Source organism: Schistocerca nitens, chromosome 8 (genome assembly GCF_023898315.1).
Source record: "Schistocerca nitens isolate TAMUIC-IGC-003100 chromosome 8, iqSchNite1.1, whole genome shotgun sequence".
Taxonomy (NCBI): domain Eukaryota; kingdom Metazoa; phylum Arthropoda; class Insecta; order Orthoptera; family Acrididae; genus Schistocerca; species Schistocerca nitens.
This window is the reverse complement of record NC_064621.1, coordinates 302,366,588-302,385,092: the sequence shown is the minus strand read 5'-3', so window position 1 is coordinate 302,385,092 and position 18,505 is coordinate 302,366,588. Positions and strand designations below refer to the sequence as shown.

Sequence of the window (18,505 nt, the reverse complement as noted above, 5' to 3'; positions counted from 1 at the left end):
AACTGCTTGCTTTTCCCCAGTATTCCTCCGATAAATTGAAGTCTACCACCTGCTTTACCAACGACTGAACCTATGTGATCATTCCATTTCATATCCCTACACATTGTTACATCCAGATCGTAGTATGAATTGACTAATTCCAACCATGGCTCTCTTAACTATTGTCATAGCACACTACGCTGTTTCGTTTTCTGAAGTTCATACTTTTACAGCAAGCTGCCAGTTTTTACACCACTTTAAAATCTTATCAAGGTCTGACTGCATATTTGTGCAACTTCTTTCAGACAGTGCTTCATTATAGACTACTGCATCATCTGCAAAATGGCCGAGATTAATATTTGTATTGTCTGCAACATCATCAATGTACAAAATGAACAGCAAGGGTCCCGGTCCACTTCCCTGGAGAACAGCCGAAGTCAACTGTCGATGGCTCTCCATCCAAGATAACTGGCTGCATCCTCCCTGTTGTGGTGTGCGTCGACAACAGTTATGCCCCCGTTGCTAATGACAAATGGGTGAAAGGTGGCCAAAGTATTTGTCACCGTAGGAATCTGGACAGGTGAGCAAAACTGAAGTTGACACAAATGCACTTTGAATAAATACAGTGTGCTCACCTTATTCTGGAGAAATGTTACACTGACGACAAACATAACGTTTGAGCTCAGAAATATATTGTAAGATTCTACTCCATATCGATGTCAATTATATTGGACGACTCTTTTGTGAATCACTTCTACTACTCTTCATGTAAATGGGTTTTATCCGTGCTTTCTTCCAAGTACTGGCCACGGTTGTTTTTTCGAGGGACCTACGATAGATTATAGCTAAAAGAGGGTCCAATAGAGCCGAAAATTTATTATAGAAACATATGAGGATTCCATCAGGTCCTGGAGTTTTGGCCAGTTTCAACGATTTAAGCTGTTTCTCAACGCCACTAACACTAATATCTATTTCACTCATCTTTTTCGGCGGTACTAGGATTAAAATGGGGCGATTCTCTGCGATTTCCCTTTGTAAAGCAGCATTTGAAAACGGAGTTAAGTATTACAAATTTGGCTTTGCTACTCTCAATATCAGTTTCATGTCATCTACGACTTACTGGACAATAACTCTGGTGCCACTAACAGCCTTCACATACGACCAGAATTTCTTTCGGTTTCATGAAAGATCATTGGGCAGTATTCTGCTGTGATAATTATTGAGGGCTACACGTATTGCTCTCTCGACAGCCAAACTCATTTCATTTAGCGTCTTTCAATGTGTAATCCTATGCTTTGTTTTAACCTATTACGTTGTTGTCTCTGTTTTTATAGAAGTTTGTTTACAGTGACTGTATGAGTATACCATGGATGGTCCTTCCTATAACGAACTACCCACTGTGTGGTCAACTATTCTTTTAAACTTGAGCCATAACTCCTCTACATGCTCCTGTCCTGTATTAAAAGTTTCAATTTCCACATTGAGATATGACACTGCTGCGTTTTTATCTAGCTTACGGAACGTATATGTCTTCCTACATACTTTAGATGTTCTTTGTACTTCGGTAACCATGGGTGCCACAGCCGTATCACACCCACTGATACCAGTTTCGATATGGCCGTCCACAAAGGGGTCAGATCTAGTTGTTCCCATTACAACTATTTTCACCAAGAGGGGGTCCCGAAATGTCCGTTCAAAATAGTTCTCAGAGAAGGCATTTATTTATTATCAGCGTCATGTCTTGTCCCACCCACCATTAATAAAATTGTAATTATCTTAATTGTTAGTTGAGTGATTAAAGCCCCCTCCGATGATTACTGCATGATTAGGGAACATAAGTACAAGTGTTTGGTTATTTCAGGAGGTGAGTATGGTGGTCAATAGAAGGAACCAATTACAATTTTGTACTCACTTTGTGATACTGAGTGTTGCTCAAAAAATCTCGCATGCAGCTTCAGTTCCTGTCTCGGTGGTTCTGAGTGACGTATCTACAGCGACAAATACCCCACCTCCATTTTCCGTTAGCCTATGCTTTTGATATACACTTAAATTTCCCCCAAAAATTTCACTGCTATCAACTGCAGGATTTAACCAGCTTTCTGTAAATAGTATTATTTGAGCGTCTCTGCTTTTCAGGAGCGTTTCAAATATAGTTTTACAGTTTTTCTACATGGGCAATAAGAATATCCAAAAGGTGATTTGTGTGCAATTATATATTCCAGACAATCAAGACGAAGAAAAGATTATTAACAATATTCGATTTGCCTATAGTTTTCATTATTTACCTGAAATTAATGGGGAAATTTTTAAGCCCGGACTCCAACAACGATGATTCATAACTGTTATAGCAAATCTGGAGAAAGATATTTTTATCGATCTAGAACATTGATCTACACAATACCAGAAAATGTGTCGTTGAATAAGGATTGTATGGACCAGGCGTATACCATTTCCTATTAGAAACAAGAAAATACGCTACGACAGTAAGTGTTTAAATGTTAAGTGTTTCGAAATTCACCGAAAACAGATAAAACTTAAGAAAATTTGTTTTCTGGGACTCTAACTCAGAAGTTTCTGAGCCAGTAACATTTCATTTTTCAACCTTATTCCAGAGAAACGATCCGAGATTATGGGAAATTATAAGTCTTGGGGTGCAGATCGAAGACGCTCTTCACGTAAGTCGTGTATGGAATGTGGGTGTAATGGAGAAGAAAATACATGTTGTGAGTAATTAACGCAGTTTCTTTATTGTTTCCACAGTGCCTACATTCTCAGGCATTACTTCAGGTATTTAGCTGGAAGTGTTTTCGTTTTGAAGATCTGTCCAAGGACCTTGCTGGATGCCTTAGGTGTCCTTTTGCGATCCGGATCATTAAAGTCCACATAGTGAAGTCCAAATCTTGTCCTGAAACAACAGAAAAGTACAATATTTAACCAAGCTGCACATGAAGTGAAGGCATTTTGTGGCTGCAATTAGAGTATCTTTTTAGTTATCACGTTACATATACAAGGTTGGGTGTAATAACAGATCTGCAAGTAACAGTTACTTATACAAAACACACATCTTGCATATGTACTCCTGGAATGTGTAAATTTTTTATGCTATCTAAATGAGATACTACGAGACCGTCATACCCCGTAGTGTTTGAGAGCAATTGATAACGTTTGTCTAGAATTACTTACGTGAATCCTGTGCCCCACTCAAAGTTATCCAGAAGACTCCAGGCTGTGTAGCCGATGACGTCGACACCGTCTTCATTAATAGCCTTCAGCATCTCAGCCAAGTAGCTCTGTTAACAACAAAAGAAGGCTATATTTTCATAACCAGAAGCTATGAAATATATGTAGTGGTTAAGATGACGGGACCTCGTTTTCAGAAAAACCGAATCCAACACTGTTTATCAGTTTCATATTAACAGAGATGCGATGGTGTAGTGCAACATTTTCAAAGTCCTACTGCAGAGATGTTCACAAATGACACATTAATTATTTTTTTAAATGCTGCTGAGGAATATTTGTGAGTGTGAGGTGTCCACAGTGTCTCCTTATATGCTACGCAAAAGCAATAATTTCATCTATTTTTCAAAAAATGTGACCTGTGTATCGATTTTCTACTTTTCCAAAAATTTCCCACTGACAACCTACTGAAGAAGTACAGCATAACTTTCTGATAATGTCCTTTGCATCGAAACAGATGAACAGAGTACACACCGTGTAGTAGTCTATTCGGCCCTGGTCCTCGAGTTCTCCAGTGTCGGACCAGCCGTTCTCCATGACGAAGATCGGGTAGCCAGGGTACTGCTGGGCGAGCCAGTTGAACAGCTTGCGGAAGGCCCAAGGAGTGCTCTGCAAGAGTAACGTGGCAATTAGACGTACTGGCATGAAGGACTACATCGTAGAAATGTTCAGGTGTTTCCCTTTGCCTTGTCCTTTATTGTCTAAAACGTGAAGCTGTCGTAGAATACTGCAGGTAGCAGAAATGTGACATGCGATAAACTTATTATTAAAAATGTGGGCCTTGTGATAGACGAGGGGAAGACACTGTGCTATCTTGTAAGACACATAACGCATGTCAGACGAGGCAAGGAGGATGTAAGAAGCGAGCTATCACAGGCAAGAGGGAATTCTTCGCTAAAAGGAGTCCAGTGGTATCCAAAATAGGTCTCAGATTGGAGAAGAATTTGTTGAATGTCTACATATGGAGTACAGCGTAGAATGGAAGTGAATCATGGGTTGTGGGATACTGACGAGTACTGGAATATGTGGAGAATACTGAGTAGAAGAAAGGGTAGGACGATAGCAAATGTGCTAACATATCATGGAGTAGCTTCCATGGTACTAGGGGGAGCTGTAGGATATACAAACTGTAGAGATGACAGAAAATGGGATATACAGGGTGTTTCAAAAATACTTCCACAAACTTTCAGACAGGTCACTTACACCAATATAAGAAAAAAATTCACTTCAACGTTTGTCCAAAAATACGTTTTCGAATTATAAATGAATACTTCCTGCTTAGGTAATTGAAGCTCATCGAGACACTGATTCACAATAACTGCTCGAAATGTCCTCTTCTTGCTTCTAAACTCACATGCACTAGTCAAAACTTACGCTGTCGCGTCATTTCAAATACTCCCTGACGGTTTCTAAGGGTTTTGAAGCCTTCTTGGTCGTCATTGAAGGTTTTTCTGCATATGAGGGGGTCTGCGCGTAGACCAATTGCTTAGGGTGTCCTCAGAGATCATAATCCAAAGGACTGAGGTCGGAGGAACGGTCAGGCCATGGAACTGGTTCTGTTCTACCTGTACATCTGTCATGGCAGACACCAGCCAGTGCATCCCCTACACTGAGACTTAAATGTGCTGGAGCTACGTCACTCATAAACCACATGTTTCTTCTTGTTTGCAGGGCCACACCTTTTAGTAGGTGTTAGAGGATGTTCTAAATAAAGTCCCTGTAGACAGATCCTGTAAGACATGCTTGGAGAACGTGACCCTACCAGACAGTTACATCCAATTAATCTTAAACTGATGTTGATATCTAGCCTGTATTGTAGCATGAGGACTGAGATCGTCCCATATGGTTTGGTCGCCGAAATTTGTTGTTTCACGTCCTCTAAACGTTGCCTCGTTTATAAACAAAACTGAAGAGACAAACAATGGATTGGCAGTTTGTGCGACATACCACTGGCAAACATTCTCCCGTGGTGCGTCATCGACAGGCGTGAGGGCTTGCAGAAGTTGAGGATGGTACGGATACGTGAGTCGTTCGTAAAGAATCTTCCATGCTGACCTTGGAGGTGTACGACATGCCAGGGCCACATGTCTTGCGCTGATGTCAGGCTCTTCTTCGATAGCCCATAGTATGTGATTTTTCTTGTCAAGCGTATAAGGAACACGTGGTCTTTTTCGATTAACAACCTGTGATGCTAAGGATCTGTACTCGGCAACGCACCGATACACAGCACCAGAGGCTGGATGACTCAGTTGTCTTCGCTCTGGAAAGACCGTCTAACGCAGATGTGCGACCTTGTGCCTAGTAACATTTGTGTGGATGTATGTAAAAATCATGTGTGGCCGCTCGCGAAATAAACATTCTGTCATGTTTTAAAGAAGCACTTTTAGATAACTCGGTACTTCTAGTAAATACACACAATGGACACGTTGAAGACAGACGAATGACGAATGTAAACAAGTCTCCCTGGCAACAAAACTCCATCTAGGTTGCAATGAGTCAAACGGCTGCATAGCTAAGTGCCATTGTTAGATTGCACCTGGAAAGTCATTGAATGTCAATTTCCATCAATAGCTCGAAAACAAGGGATTTTCGCACATATGATTATACGAACTTCTTCTTTTTCCGTAAGGAACTTGCCTCCAAAGTTCGTCAACATACACTCCTGGAAATGGAAAAAAGAACACATTGACACCGGTGTGTCAGACCCACCATACTTGCTCCGGACACTGCGAGAGGGCTGTACAAGCAATGATCACACGCACGGCACAGCGGACACACCAGGAACCGCGGTGTTGGCCGTCGAATGGCGCTAGCTGCGCAGCATTTGTGCACCGCCGCCGTCAGTGTCAGCCAGTTTGCCGTGGCATACGGAGCTCCATCGCAGTCTTTAACACTGGTAGCATGCCGCGACAGCGTGGACGTGAACCGTATGTGCAGTTGACGGACTTTTAGCGAGGGCGTATAGTGGGCATGCGGGAGGCCGGGTGGACGTACCGCCGAATTGCTCAACACGTGGGACGTGAGGTCTCCACAGTACATCAATGTTGTCGCCAGTGGTCGGCGGAAGGTGCACGTGCCCGTCGACCTGGGACCGGACCGCAGCGACGCACGGATGCACGCCAAGACCGTAGGATCCTACGCAGTGCCGTAGGGGACCGCACCGCCACTTCCCAGCAAATTCGGGACACTGTTGCTCCTGGGGTATCGGCGAGGACCATTCGCAACCGTCTCCATGAAGCTGGGCTACGGTCCCGCACACCGTTAGGCCGTCTTCCGCTCACGCCCCAACATCGTGCAGCCCGCCTCCAGTGGTGTCGCGACAGGCGTGAATGGAGGGACGAATGGAGACGTGTCGTCTTCAGCGATGAGAGTCGCTTCTGCCTTGGTGCCAATGATGGTCGTATGCGTGTTTGGCGCCGTGCAGGTGAGCGCCACAATCAGGACTGCATACGACCGAGGCACACAGGGCCAACACCCGGCATCATGGTGTGGGGAGCGATCTCCTACACTGGCCGTACACCACTGGTGATCGTCGAGGGGACACTGAATAGTGCACGGTACATCCAAACCGTCATCGAACCCATCGTTCTACCATTCCTAGACCGGCAAGGGAACTTGCTGTTCCAACAGGACAATGCACGTCCGCATGTATCCCGTGCCACCCAACGTGCTCTAGAAGGTGTAAGTCAACTACCCTGGCCAGCAAGATCTCCGGATCTGTCCCCCATTGAGCATGTTTGGGACTGGATGAAGCGTCGTCTCACGCGGTCTGCACGTCCAGCACGAACGCTGGTCCAACTGAGGCGCCAGGTGGAAATGGCATGGCAAGCCGTTCCACAGGACTACATCCAGCATCTCTACGATCGTCTCCATGGGAGAATAGCAGCCTGCATTGCTGCGAAAGGTGGATATACACTGTACTAGTGCCGACATTGTGCATGCTCTGTTGCCTGTGTCTATGTGCCTGTGGTTCTATCAGTGTGATCATGTGATGTATCTGACCCCAGGAATGTGTCAATAAAGTTTCCCCTTCCTGGGACAATGAATTCACGGAGTTCTTATTTCAATTTCCAGGAGTGTATTTTTGAAGCAGACTGTACAACAAATAATCGAGGACGTTGGGTGTACTATCTTGCAAGTTTCTCGTTTGGTTTCTGTAAATGCATCACAGAGCAGAGCTATAAAGCACAAGACAGACAGAAATGAGTGACTCTCTGTACAGCGAGGCTACGAACCCTGAGCCAGGTGGATGCTCCCTGCGGTGCGTCCGTGTATTCCCCGATAACGACGCCCGCGTCGAACTCCATGGAGGGGTCGTAGCCGCTGGAGCCGTCTGACACAGGATTGGCCGTGTAGTGGTTCAGTCCGTAGAAGTCAGCCGTGCCTGAAACAATACAGTACACGGTCACACACGTACTTATAACTGATAGAGCATTTTCACAAATGTAGAAGTTTCTTTGTTTAACCACGCAACAAACGGTTCGAGCAAATACTTCATAAGTCGCACAAGCTGACAGATTTTTCTCTTATCGATAGAAAACGCGAAATATTCAGTTGCGTCAAGGTTGACGGTCACCAAAAAAAGTCTGAAAGGTAAGATCACCACACTACCTGTTATTAAATTAATTAAAATATCAGTTTTCTTGTTTTCATTCCTGTGAAATTTCTATTGCGAAACTAATTTCAAATGCTTGTAAAGTATTATCGCGAGACGTCGCTATAGTCCAGCGTGTTTGTACATTTTTGTTCTTAGCATTATGTGATCTGAAGATCCATTTTTTATGGGTTATAGATTTGCAAACATTTGATAACGGCTTCAGGGCAGAAATTTCGAAGTAATGAGAACAAAACAAAAGGATACTCTATAACACCCAATGGCAACCAGTGTGGTAGAATGGGGCAATCCTGGAATATTGACATATACGTCGAAATACATATATGTTTGAAATGATGTGGTTTATTTCTAATTTTTGTACCTAATAAATTCACCCATTCATTTTATGTAGGTCAAAATCTTAAAAGCGACTGATAACTATTACAAACAAGATAAATTCACTATCAGTTCATGAAGATAACAGGCAGTACTCGTTTGGTATTCCTAGATAACATGTCATGTGTTTCTATACTATGGTAATAGATGTACACTGCACAGGAACGGTAATCCCTTAGCTGCAAAATGCAGAAGTTCCTTCGTTCCATTTACGGATAGAGCATTAGCTGCTTGATTGCTTGGACATTATTCAATGATCAGTTATATGACTAATTTTTATCTGTATTATATTTACGAGAACGGAACATCCAAGGCCGGAGCCTGTTTCTTGGTTCTACTAGTTCTTGGAATCCTCGTTGTAGATATTCGCGAGATATTACCTATTTTCCCGTGAGCCTCTGTCAGTAGAGATTTTACATGGTTTCTGGTATACTCATGCGCACATCAAATAAAGACTCCACCCTTCTTTGTATACACATAATCAATTCTGGAAGTGACAGGTCACAGACGTATCAGCATTATCAGCGAATCAAAGTATGCAGCTCAACTTACACAAACTGTACCTACATGATCAGTCACTTCATACCTATCCATGTTTTCATCTCCTGACATTTGTATGACATAACTGAATCCAACAGAGGCTCATTAACAGCGAAGCCAAAGATATGATTATCTCTTCATGTGCCGGCCGAAGTGGCCGAGCGGTTCTAGACGCTACAGTCTGGATCCGCGCGATCGTTACGGTCGCAGGTTCGAATCGTGCCTCGGGCATGGATGTGTGTGATGTCCTTAGGTTAGTTAGGTTTAAGTGGTTCTAAGTTCTAGGGGACTGATGACCTCAGAAGTTAAGTCCCATAGTGCTCAGAGCCATGTGAACCATCTCTTCATGTCGCACAAAAGAATACATTTCTATGCATTTTGGCCTAGTTTCCCACTTTGATATTTTGTCAAGAATAACATGATGTTAATTCATTATTCATAACATTAATACCTGAGAAAAGTCTGGCCCCGTAAAACAACTGAAACAGTGGAGTACTATAAGAAAAATACAGAAAAAATTTACAGTATATCCTAAGTGCGCGAGAGCAACATCAAGATAGAACTTCCTGCTTGGGTATGATCGCTCTCTAACATTTCTTGTTATGTCATGTATTGTTCCATTATGAGAGTCTTTCCTGTTTGACGAAAAAGAGCAAAGAATTTTTTAAAAAATGAAGTATTCCTTGAGTGTAAGTAGATCTGTCCCCTGCGACTCCTAGCTGTAGGAATGTGATTTGTGCATGGCATTCCGAGAGGATTATTGATATGTATCTCAGGTTTCAGAAGAGGATTGCACGAAAACTGCAAGATACTCAGAAAAGAGACACAAATCAGTGACAAGAGCTTGTCTCCAAGTTTTTAACTCATTACAGGTGCTGAGTATAAGCACTACTTGCTACGTGGCAAACGTCAATACTTTAGCCAAACTATTGCCATATGGATCTCAACAAGTCACGGTCAACATCAGTGAACTGCATTAATTATCTTTCGTTGTCATTTATTCAGATTTAATGATGGTGGACGCAGGAACAGACTATCTTTTACATATAAGAAATCACACAGAGTTATGGCAGGTGACTGTGGGGACCACTGGAGAAGAGCATTATGGTAGGAAGTATGACCAATCCAACGCTCAAGCAATTCGACACTGAGGTAACCATCATGTTGCAAATTAAGTCTGCGCTGTCTTGCTGTAACTGTGTGGAATAAGCAATTGCTACAGCGTGACCAGTACATGAAACCAGTCACAATTTTCTCCGTAAAGAAAAATGGCCCTAAAGCTTTTTAAGAGGATGTGCCATAAAAGAAGTTAACTGTAAGTGAATCAAGAACATGTTCTATAACCTTTTTAAGTATTTTCGGTGCCAAAAAACATGCACGTTATGACAATTCACCTTTCCAGATACATGGAATGTGGCTTTGTCGCTGAAAACTGATTTCTGTGTCACTGCAACTCATTCCAAAAGTCAGGACGAAGCTCATTCTGCCGAGGAGTCAGCGCATGCAACAAGTGAAGCCAGTATGGTTTCACAAGCAAACGTTTGTATAGGATGAGCCAGACATTTGACTGTGGTATCTACAGTTCTCTGCTCGCATGTGTTGACTATTTCTTCAGGATCCTGACGAACGATTCCCACAGTTGCTCACTGTCTCTGCTGATAGTCCTGGAAAGTCTGTTTTCTTCACACTACATAAGCATCCAGTCTTCCGGAATCTGTCGTACCATTCATGGATTCTTCTAACGGTTGGAGATTTTTCCCGGTATCTGGTGCGAAATTGACGTTGAACGTCACAACTGACTTTCATTTAGCGAATTCAGCGACAAGAAATGCACCCGTCAGTCTATTACATGCCATATTCTGAAATAACTGCCGATAGTAGTGCGCTCTCCAACTATGGTACGGCGCATGTTACCAGTCGAAATTTGGAGAGAAGCTATATCCACTGATATAAGTAGTTTTTTCTTATCTCTTGAAGTTTTCATGCTGTGGTCATCTAAAACCTCAGAAGTACTTACGAAGAACCATGTATAATGAAATTCAAACACGAACAAGCCCAGCAGACCACACTGGCTGTGGCTGGTGTCGTTTACTCACCCCTGATGTATTCCACCTCCTCCGGTGTGAGCTCCACTAGTCGGGACCTGGGGTAGCCCGCAGCCTTACTGTTTGCTGCAATCCTCTGCTTCACCACCTCAGGCCAATCTCCCTCGGCCGTGAAAATCGGGTGACTGTACAGGCCAGACTGGAACATAAATTCCTTAGGTGAAATCAGTTGCCAAAGTGCAGAATCTCAAGCTAGTAATTCTTCCACACATACTGTCTCAGATGCTCATACGTTAAATAGTTGCATATATTTGGAGTGTGAAAAGTGATTTTGGCAAAATGAATGAAATTTCTTTTATTCTTGGAAAGATACTGAAGGTAATTAAGTGTTGGTCGCACTGTCAATGCGGAACCTAGGAGACGCTTGACGACATGGGCATGTCCAGTAGTGACATGCTGCAAATTAAGGCATGTGAAGCTGAGCTCATGTTGACTTATATTCGACCCTTCTAGCAAGCTGCTCGCCTGCAATAATTATCAGTTGGAATCACCTGCGACAGTTTCTGTGCTTCTGGACCCTTCTGGGATTTTCAGTGATCCAGCTGCAAACTCTGCTAATGGAATAGGTTGTAAGTGGATGTTGACTACAGTGAAACAATGATCAATATGAAGAGTCCTTTGACACCACAGTGCTTTTCCAGGCATGGTCCTGTTGGAGGTGATATGCTGTTTGCGTTCTCCATTACTGTACAGACTTTTACTTCGCCCCTGATCCTAGTACTATGTGACATGTGACTTCCGTAAGGATGGTGAACACTGACCTGTAGGGTAGCTAGATACCTATGTAAGGCTTGAATGTGACGATTTATTTGTTTGTAGACGAAGCCAACAGATGTGCATAAATCTACATCTTCATCTATACTCTGCCAACCACTGTGAAGTGAATGGCACAGATTATAAATAAAGGTTGTGGCACCAGCCTGATTTTTAGCGCAGGCCGAAGTCTTCCTTCGTCGTTGGCAACATATGCGCCATATTTAACGTACAGTATTGTGACAACATGTGCATTGTACTTTGTTGTTCGTTTACCTATTTATACTTCTGGTGTGCTGGCTCTGTAGAAAGCATTTGCTTCATAAATAAAAGCACTCATCTTTATACATTTATAAACCGGCAAGATGCATTAAGAAACTTTGAGGAGGCAGTGCAGAAGTTGAGACACTGTACTTTCATTCGGCAGTACGTTGGTTCAAATTTTCTTGTAGCCGTTCAGATTTATACATACAAATTGTATTTTTCATCCATATTCAATCTGTCTAAACTTACTGAGGCAAATACTAGGCTTGATCTACTGAAAACCGACCTTCCGATTTCCTACACTATGCGTCCCCTTCCCGAACTTGTGCTCAGCCCCTAATGACCTCGTCGTCGACGGGATAATAAACCCCAATATTCCTATTTCTTTTCTTCGATGCTCGTGTCCTCCCAGCAGATTTATATACTTGAAATCACTAACATCCCTTTGGTTTGAAATAGTAAGAAGCTGAAATGTTGATGGAACTGAATTCAGTCTGAGGGAACATTCGATCTAACAAAAACGATGACGTTTTTTAAATGGAAGAGAAAGTTGCAACTTTTCTGTGTATGTGTAGAATCTAGCATTATGGTGCGGATGAAATTGTTCACATAAGTGACCAAAAGATATATTTACACACAAGGGCAAAAAAAAAAAAACGCACCACTAAGAAATTATCCGAATGGGACGGACATCTGTAGACGTGACGTACATGAAGAGACAAATAAATGATAACAATTTCACAAAAAATTGGATGACTTATGCAAGAGAAAGTGCTTGCCAAATTGAACAAGTCAATAACGCGTTGGTCTGCCTCCGGCCCCTATACATTGACTGACAGAGTTTTTGCAAGTCCTCCCTAAGCGATATCATGCCAAATACAGTCCAACTGGCGCGTTAAATTCGCAACATCCAGAGATGCTTGGAGAGCACTGCCCATAATGCTACAAAATTTTTCAACGGGGCGTAAAATATTGTCGACGTACCGCTGTGATATAAGGGTGCCGTGGATGAAAACAAAATATGTCCTGCTTTGAAATGAAATGGCACCCCAGACCTTCACTCCTGATTGTCAAGCCGTATGGCGATTGACAGTCAGTGCGTCATCCCATCGCTTGTACTCCAGGAATAAGATTCCGTACCGTAAACGTGTCTGGAAAGACCGAGGACAGTGGTGGGATACCGGCGTGACTGCCGCCCGCCATAAGGCTCGATAACCAAGAGTGATGGTCTTGGGCCCCATTTCATTTCATAGCAGGACCCCTATGGCTGTATGGGTGGCATCCTTACAGCTCAGCAGTACGTCGACGATATTCTATACCCTGTTTGGGTGCCCTTCATGGCACGACATCCTGGGCTTACAATTCAATAATACCCACCCGTACACGTCGAGAGTTTCTACTGCTTGTCTTCTTGCTAGACAAAACCTGCCTTGGCCACCAAGGTCGCCGGATGTTCCCAGGTTGAAAACATTTGGAGCATTATGGGGAGGGCCCCGCAACCACCTCAGGATTTTGACGATCTAACGCAACAATTGGACATAATTTGGCACGATATCACTCAGAAGGACAAGCAGAAACTCTGAAAAATTAATCCCAAGCAGAATAACTGCTTGCTTAAGGCCCAGAAGTAAACCAACGGGTTACTGACGAATTCAATTTGTGAAGCACTTTCTCTTGAACAAAACATTCAATTTTTCTGAAATTGCAATTATTTTTTGTCTGTACGTGTACATACCATCTACCGATTTCCGTTCCATTTCGACAATCCCTTGGTGGTATAGCTTTTTTTGTCTTAGAGCGTAGCTTTCTTTAGTATGTTGATTCGTGAGTATAGGGACTGTAAACAATGTTAATAAAGTCGTTCAGTGGGTTGCATTTCGCCTTTAACAGTATATTTTGGTCCTAATGACATAACATTGTCTCATCACTATTAGAAAAGTAAAACATAAGAATAGCTCTAAGAGAATTGTCTCATAATGAAATAAAGGCTTAAAAAACAGCTCTTCAGATTTAGCTAGGAATTAACGTTGGATGGCGGGGTATTTAAGTAATGTTATGTCACACCGTGTTGATCAGAGCCTTCCCCCTCCATCTGAATGAAACTAACATCCTTATTGTAATACAGGGAAGGTTATAAGAGTTCCTGGTACTTACGTTGAACTGCATCTTGCGTTCTGCTGCCTCAATGTCTGCTGCAGAGTCGGTGGCGGGTTCGTACCACATGTTATTAATTGTGATGCCGACCTTTCCTGTAACAAGAGAGATACATGCCAGTCATACATTCTCTACGACAGCTAAGAGAAACGATACACGAGGCACTATCAAGTGGACAACGTTTAAGCAAATTAATGTAAGTAGAAAGCATTAGTAGCGTATTTAACTGTTTCTGAAGATAGGAAATCTATATTTATTTAATACAAAGAGATAGAGGACAGCAAAGGTAACTGAAATAAATGAATATCATGTCCCCAATTTTCACGCAGAGGAAAGCAAAGGTGGTTTGAAAGTTATTCACAAACTTCTCGCAAAAGTGAAGAGCGTATTCAGATTAAAGATCGCTGAGGACCATTCCCATAGGCGAAATGAAACAATTTTATGAAATGTTGAGCTTTGTAACAGGATGGTGATGACCACACTGTTTAGTGACATAAACCATAAGTCATCATCATCATCATCATCATCATCATCATCAGACAGTGTAACATTGATCCTTAGTTACACGAGCTGTATGGACCAAATATTTGTGAATTTCGTCGGGGCGACCAAAATAAGATGTGTCATCATCCCTATCTGGAAACGTCATGCACAATCTCTGCGCAGTGTCTTGCTTATTAGTAAAACTCGACCTTTCGTACAGTACTTACACACTCAGTGGTGAGGTATACCCAATGTGTTTCTCATTGAAGTGATATCTAGTTGAACAATGCTGCACTAGAAACTGGATTTTGTGAAATGTATTGATATAACATGTCATGTGAATGGAAGATCCTTAAGTTTTTAAGAGAACTACATATGAGTCGTTGTGTTTGGGAAATCGAACGGGATAATACCAATGTGTGGATATACTAAGTTTTTGTAAATTAGACTTCTGTTTGTTACTGTCCGAATGTATTATTTTATTAGAGCAATTCTGCTCATGAATATTAATTTTAATTATGGACATAGCAATAACTACCATCCCCTTCCAACTACTTGCTTTCCTTTCAGCAATTCGCGATTTCCTATTTTTGTGCTACCGCTACATTGCAGACATTAATCTCAACGTCTCTCATTGCCGGTTACTGGAACGCCACTTTTTGCTAACCTCAAAACGAGTATATAAACAGAATATGGGCGTAACGACTCACAACGATTCGTGGCACATTGAATTTGCACTGCAACAGCGATTAGTTTTAGAAAGTGCGTCTTTATTCTACAGACACTGAGTGCAGCACAACGTTCAAAATTAGAACCAATGCCTAAGAATACAAATTATACTTTTAACAAACCTACACTGCTCTTTATGAGGACTGCAACGCGAACGTTAGTTGCCTTCAGCGGTCGTCTTAACATCTAAACTCGTTTGCGTTTAGCACTAAACCGATAAATATTTAGATAGACCTCTGCATCAGCGGTTACCAGGTTGTGTTCTGCAGAAGATCAAGCTCAGTAAGGCATTATTGAGCTTACGTGAAAAAAATAAAGGAATTCAACAAATTTAGGAACTGATATAGAGTTTTAGGGAGAGACTTTTTTGATTGCTAGGAGATAAGCTTACTATTCCTCTTTAACATTACTACATTATGTAACATTGATTATCGAGGTTGATTGCGCGACAATGCTATATTGTCTTGTACAGCGATCGTGAGAGAAAGATAGGAGTTTATAGTGGCACACAGACAATCAATTTTCACTCACACCATATGTAAATGGAATAGAATAGGAATGATCAAATGAGACTGTATGGTTCCAGAAACCTTTTCGGGTCACAAATACCTACATCGCATGTATGTATGCTGAAGCGACGTATGGAAATTTGTACCAAGGCCGAGAATCGAACCCTGCTCTCCTGCTCACTAGACAGGTGCGCTAACCACTATGCAACGTGGCACAGTGGCTTTGCACAACTACGTGAACTACCCTAGCACGCCCCGCTCCTCAGTCCAAATTCCTCTAAATGCTGTTCGAGTTTATGGAGAATAGCGAGTGGACGGAGGCGCGAATGGGAATTTGGATTGAGGAGGCGTGCTAGGGTAGTCCACGTAGTTGTGCAAAGCCACTATGCCCGGTTGCGTAGTGGTTAGCGCACCTTTCTAGCGAGCGGGAGGCCCGGGTTCGAATCTCGAACTTCGTACAAATTTTCATTCGTCGCTTCAGTCTGCAAATATACAGAATAAGAATGGGCTAATATTGATGTAAAGTACTCTCCAGCATGGAATCAGGTGCGTAGTGTATACCTAGTTGTAGATGCAGTGACAAACAAACAATGCACCGTAGGTGTGAAGTTATTGTTAAAGGCAAATTGTGATCTTTGGTTATTATGACGTAAATGGGACGAGCTGTACTTGTCGAGATCGCTCACTACATGACTTGCGTGATATGAGACTTGCGTTTACAGTAAACAAATCCTCTTAAAAGATTTTAGAATTTCATTTACCGGGTCGCCAAAGATGGTTGCTCAAGTTTGGATACCACGTGGCTCACATTTCCTTCGCTCTTCGTCAGCGGAACCATAATGACGATCGGTGAGTATTTACCTTTCTGAGTCTGTCGGTACTTCTCGTCGTAGAGGCGGTAGGCCCCAGCGTGTGCTTTGAGCAGGGTGTAGGCCGCCATGTAGTCTCCCACGCCTGACGAGTTGATGCCCGGGGCGATAAGGAAGCCTCCAGAGTAGCCCATAACGAAACTGGCAGGCTCGTTGAACGTCTGCCACCACTTCACCTGCTCACACAACACGTGGTTCGTTTATTAAACAGGACTATAGCTCTCATCCTATGTTCGTTTAGTTTAATCCATTGGATATGACCGCAGTCTAATTATGTGGTAGAGCGATAAATGTTTGAGATCTGTAACCAACAACTGGTTGAGCAACTGACGCGCTACTAAGCGCAGACAGTGAGATGGGGCCACATGCAGATGGAACTAAGATCACCTACGTTTAGAGGACGAAACCAGAAATCCAGAGACCATACAGTGGTGTGCACGTGAGACAGAAGGTGGTGTGCTAGTACACAGGAACAAGTAGCATTGTACCACATGACACGCCATACAATAACATCATTGTGCGCACGCACTTTTCTGTAGCGTGCACCTTGTGGTGTGTATAGAACATGCAGCGTTGCTTTTAGAGTTAGCGTAGGTCTAATGAAGTTACTTCGTCACTGTGATATAGATTCCGGATGGCATAAGGCAAACGCAAGAAGCGTTAAATGAACAAGCGACAGCGACAGTTCTCGGAACATATGACTTTTTCAGTGGACATTCAGAAGGAAAAACAGTAGCCCATTGTGCTACTACATTAAAATGTTTGTTAATGTGAACAGCTGCATCCGTAGGTGGTGATAGTGGCACCGAAATCGAACATGACTCAATAAACGAAATTGAAGATCATTTTTGCAGTCAGAGGCACATTTATAGACAGTCATAAGACTATGTTCCCCCGTACCATCACGGTTGCAAGTTTCAATACATCTATTTCATTGCAATAGAACTCTCGTACCTTTTTTCTGCTTCTGGTTTTTCTATGTCAAGACAGCATCGTTTCTATTAAGCTACATATTTTTAGTCTCGAGCGACTAACTGTTGATGTAAATGCTTTTTTTTCCTATATTGCAGTTGTACGTCGGTTTTGTAAACCCAGAACACTCTTTTGTCGCTTACCCTGTCGCCGTAGTTGTCGTAGAGCACTCTCGCGTACTCGACAAAGTAGTCCGCCAGCCTGGGGTTGGGCCACCCCCCGATGTCTTGCAATGTCTGCGGCAAGTCCCAGTGGAACATTGTCACCTGCAACAAACATATAAAACACCGTGTGACGTCACATTTGATTAGTGATCTAATGTCAAGGTACAGAAGCCGGATCTCTGAGGTTGCTCTTACCACTGGAGTGATGCCTTTGGCGATCAAGCCGTCGATGACCTTGTTGTAGTAGTCGATTCCCTCCGGATTGATGTTGTTGACGTCTCCTGTGGGGAGAACTCGGGGCCACGATACGGAGAAGCGGTATGCGTCCACCTGCGGCACAAACACAATGCTGACAGAGTCGCTTAAAATTTGAAATTACGTTTGAATTTGTCTCTACTCATTTTTCAAGAACTCAGCATTAGGTTTACTTTGTGGAATCCAAACTTCTGATGTATCCTTTTATAGCGCTAAAATAGTCTAGAAGTCATTTCCATTTAATTTCTAGAACAAACCGACCAGCTAGGTAAAGGTTAAGTTCCCTGTTCTGCCCTTGGACGGGCCAATAGTGTCCGACCGATCACCGTGTCATCCTCTGCCAATCGCGTCACAGGATGCGGTATGGAGAGGCATGTGGAACTGGCCACTAGCCTACGTGTAATCGAAAATCTTGCCGCAATCAAAACGAAATGTAAGTTTTTAAATGTTACCTGGCCGTGTAAGTCAGTTCGAAGGTCGCAGGAAGGCATCGGCATACGAC

At 42.7% G+C, this 18,505-nt stretch overlaps 1 pseudogene; it reads right to left on the bottom strand.

Moving 5' to 3' along the window:
* Positions 1-2,757: 2,757 nt before the first annotated feature.
* LOC126199537 (myrosinase 1-like) overlaps positions 2,758-18,505 on the bottom strand; it is a 106,732-nt pseudogene continuing 90,984 nt past the window's right edge.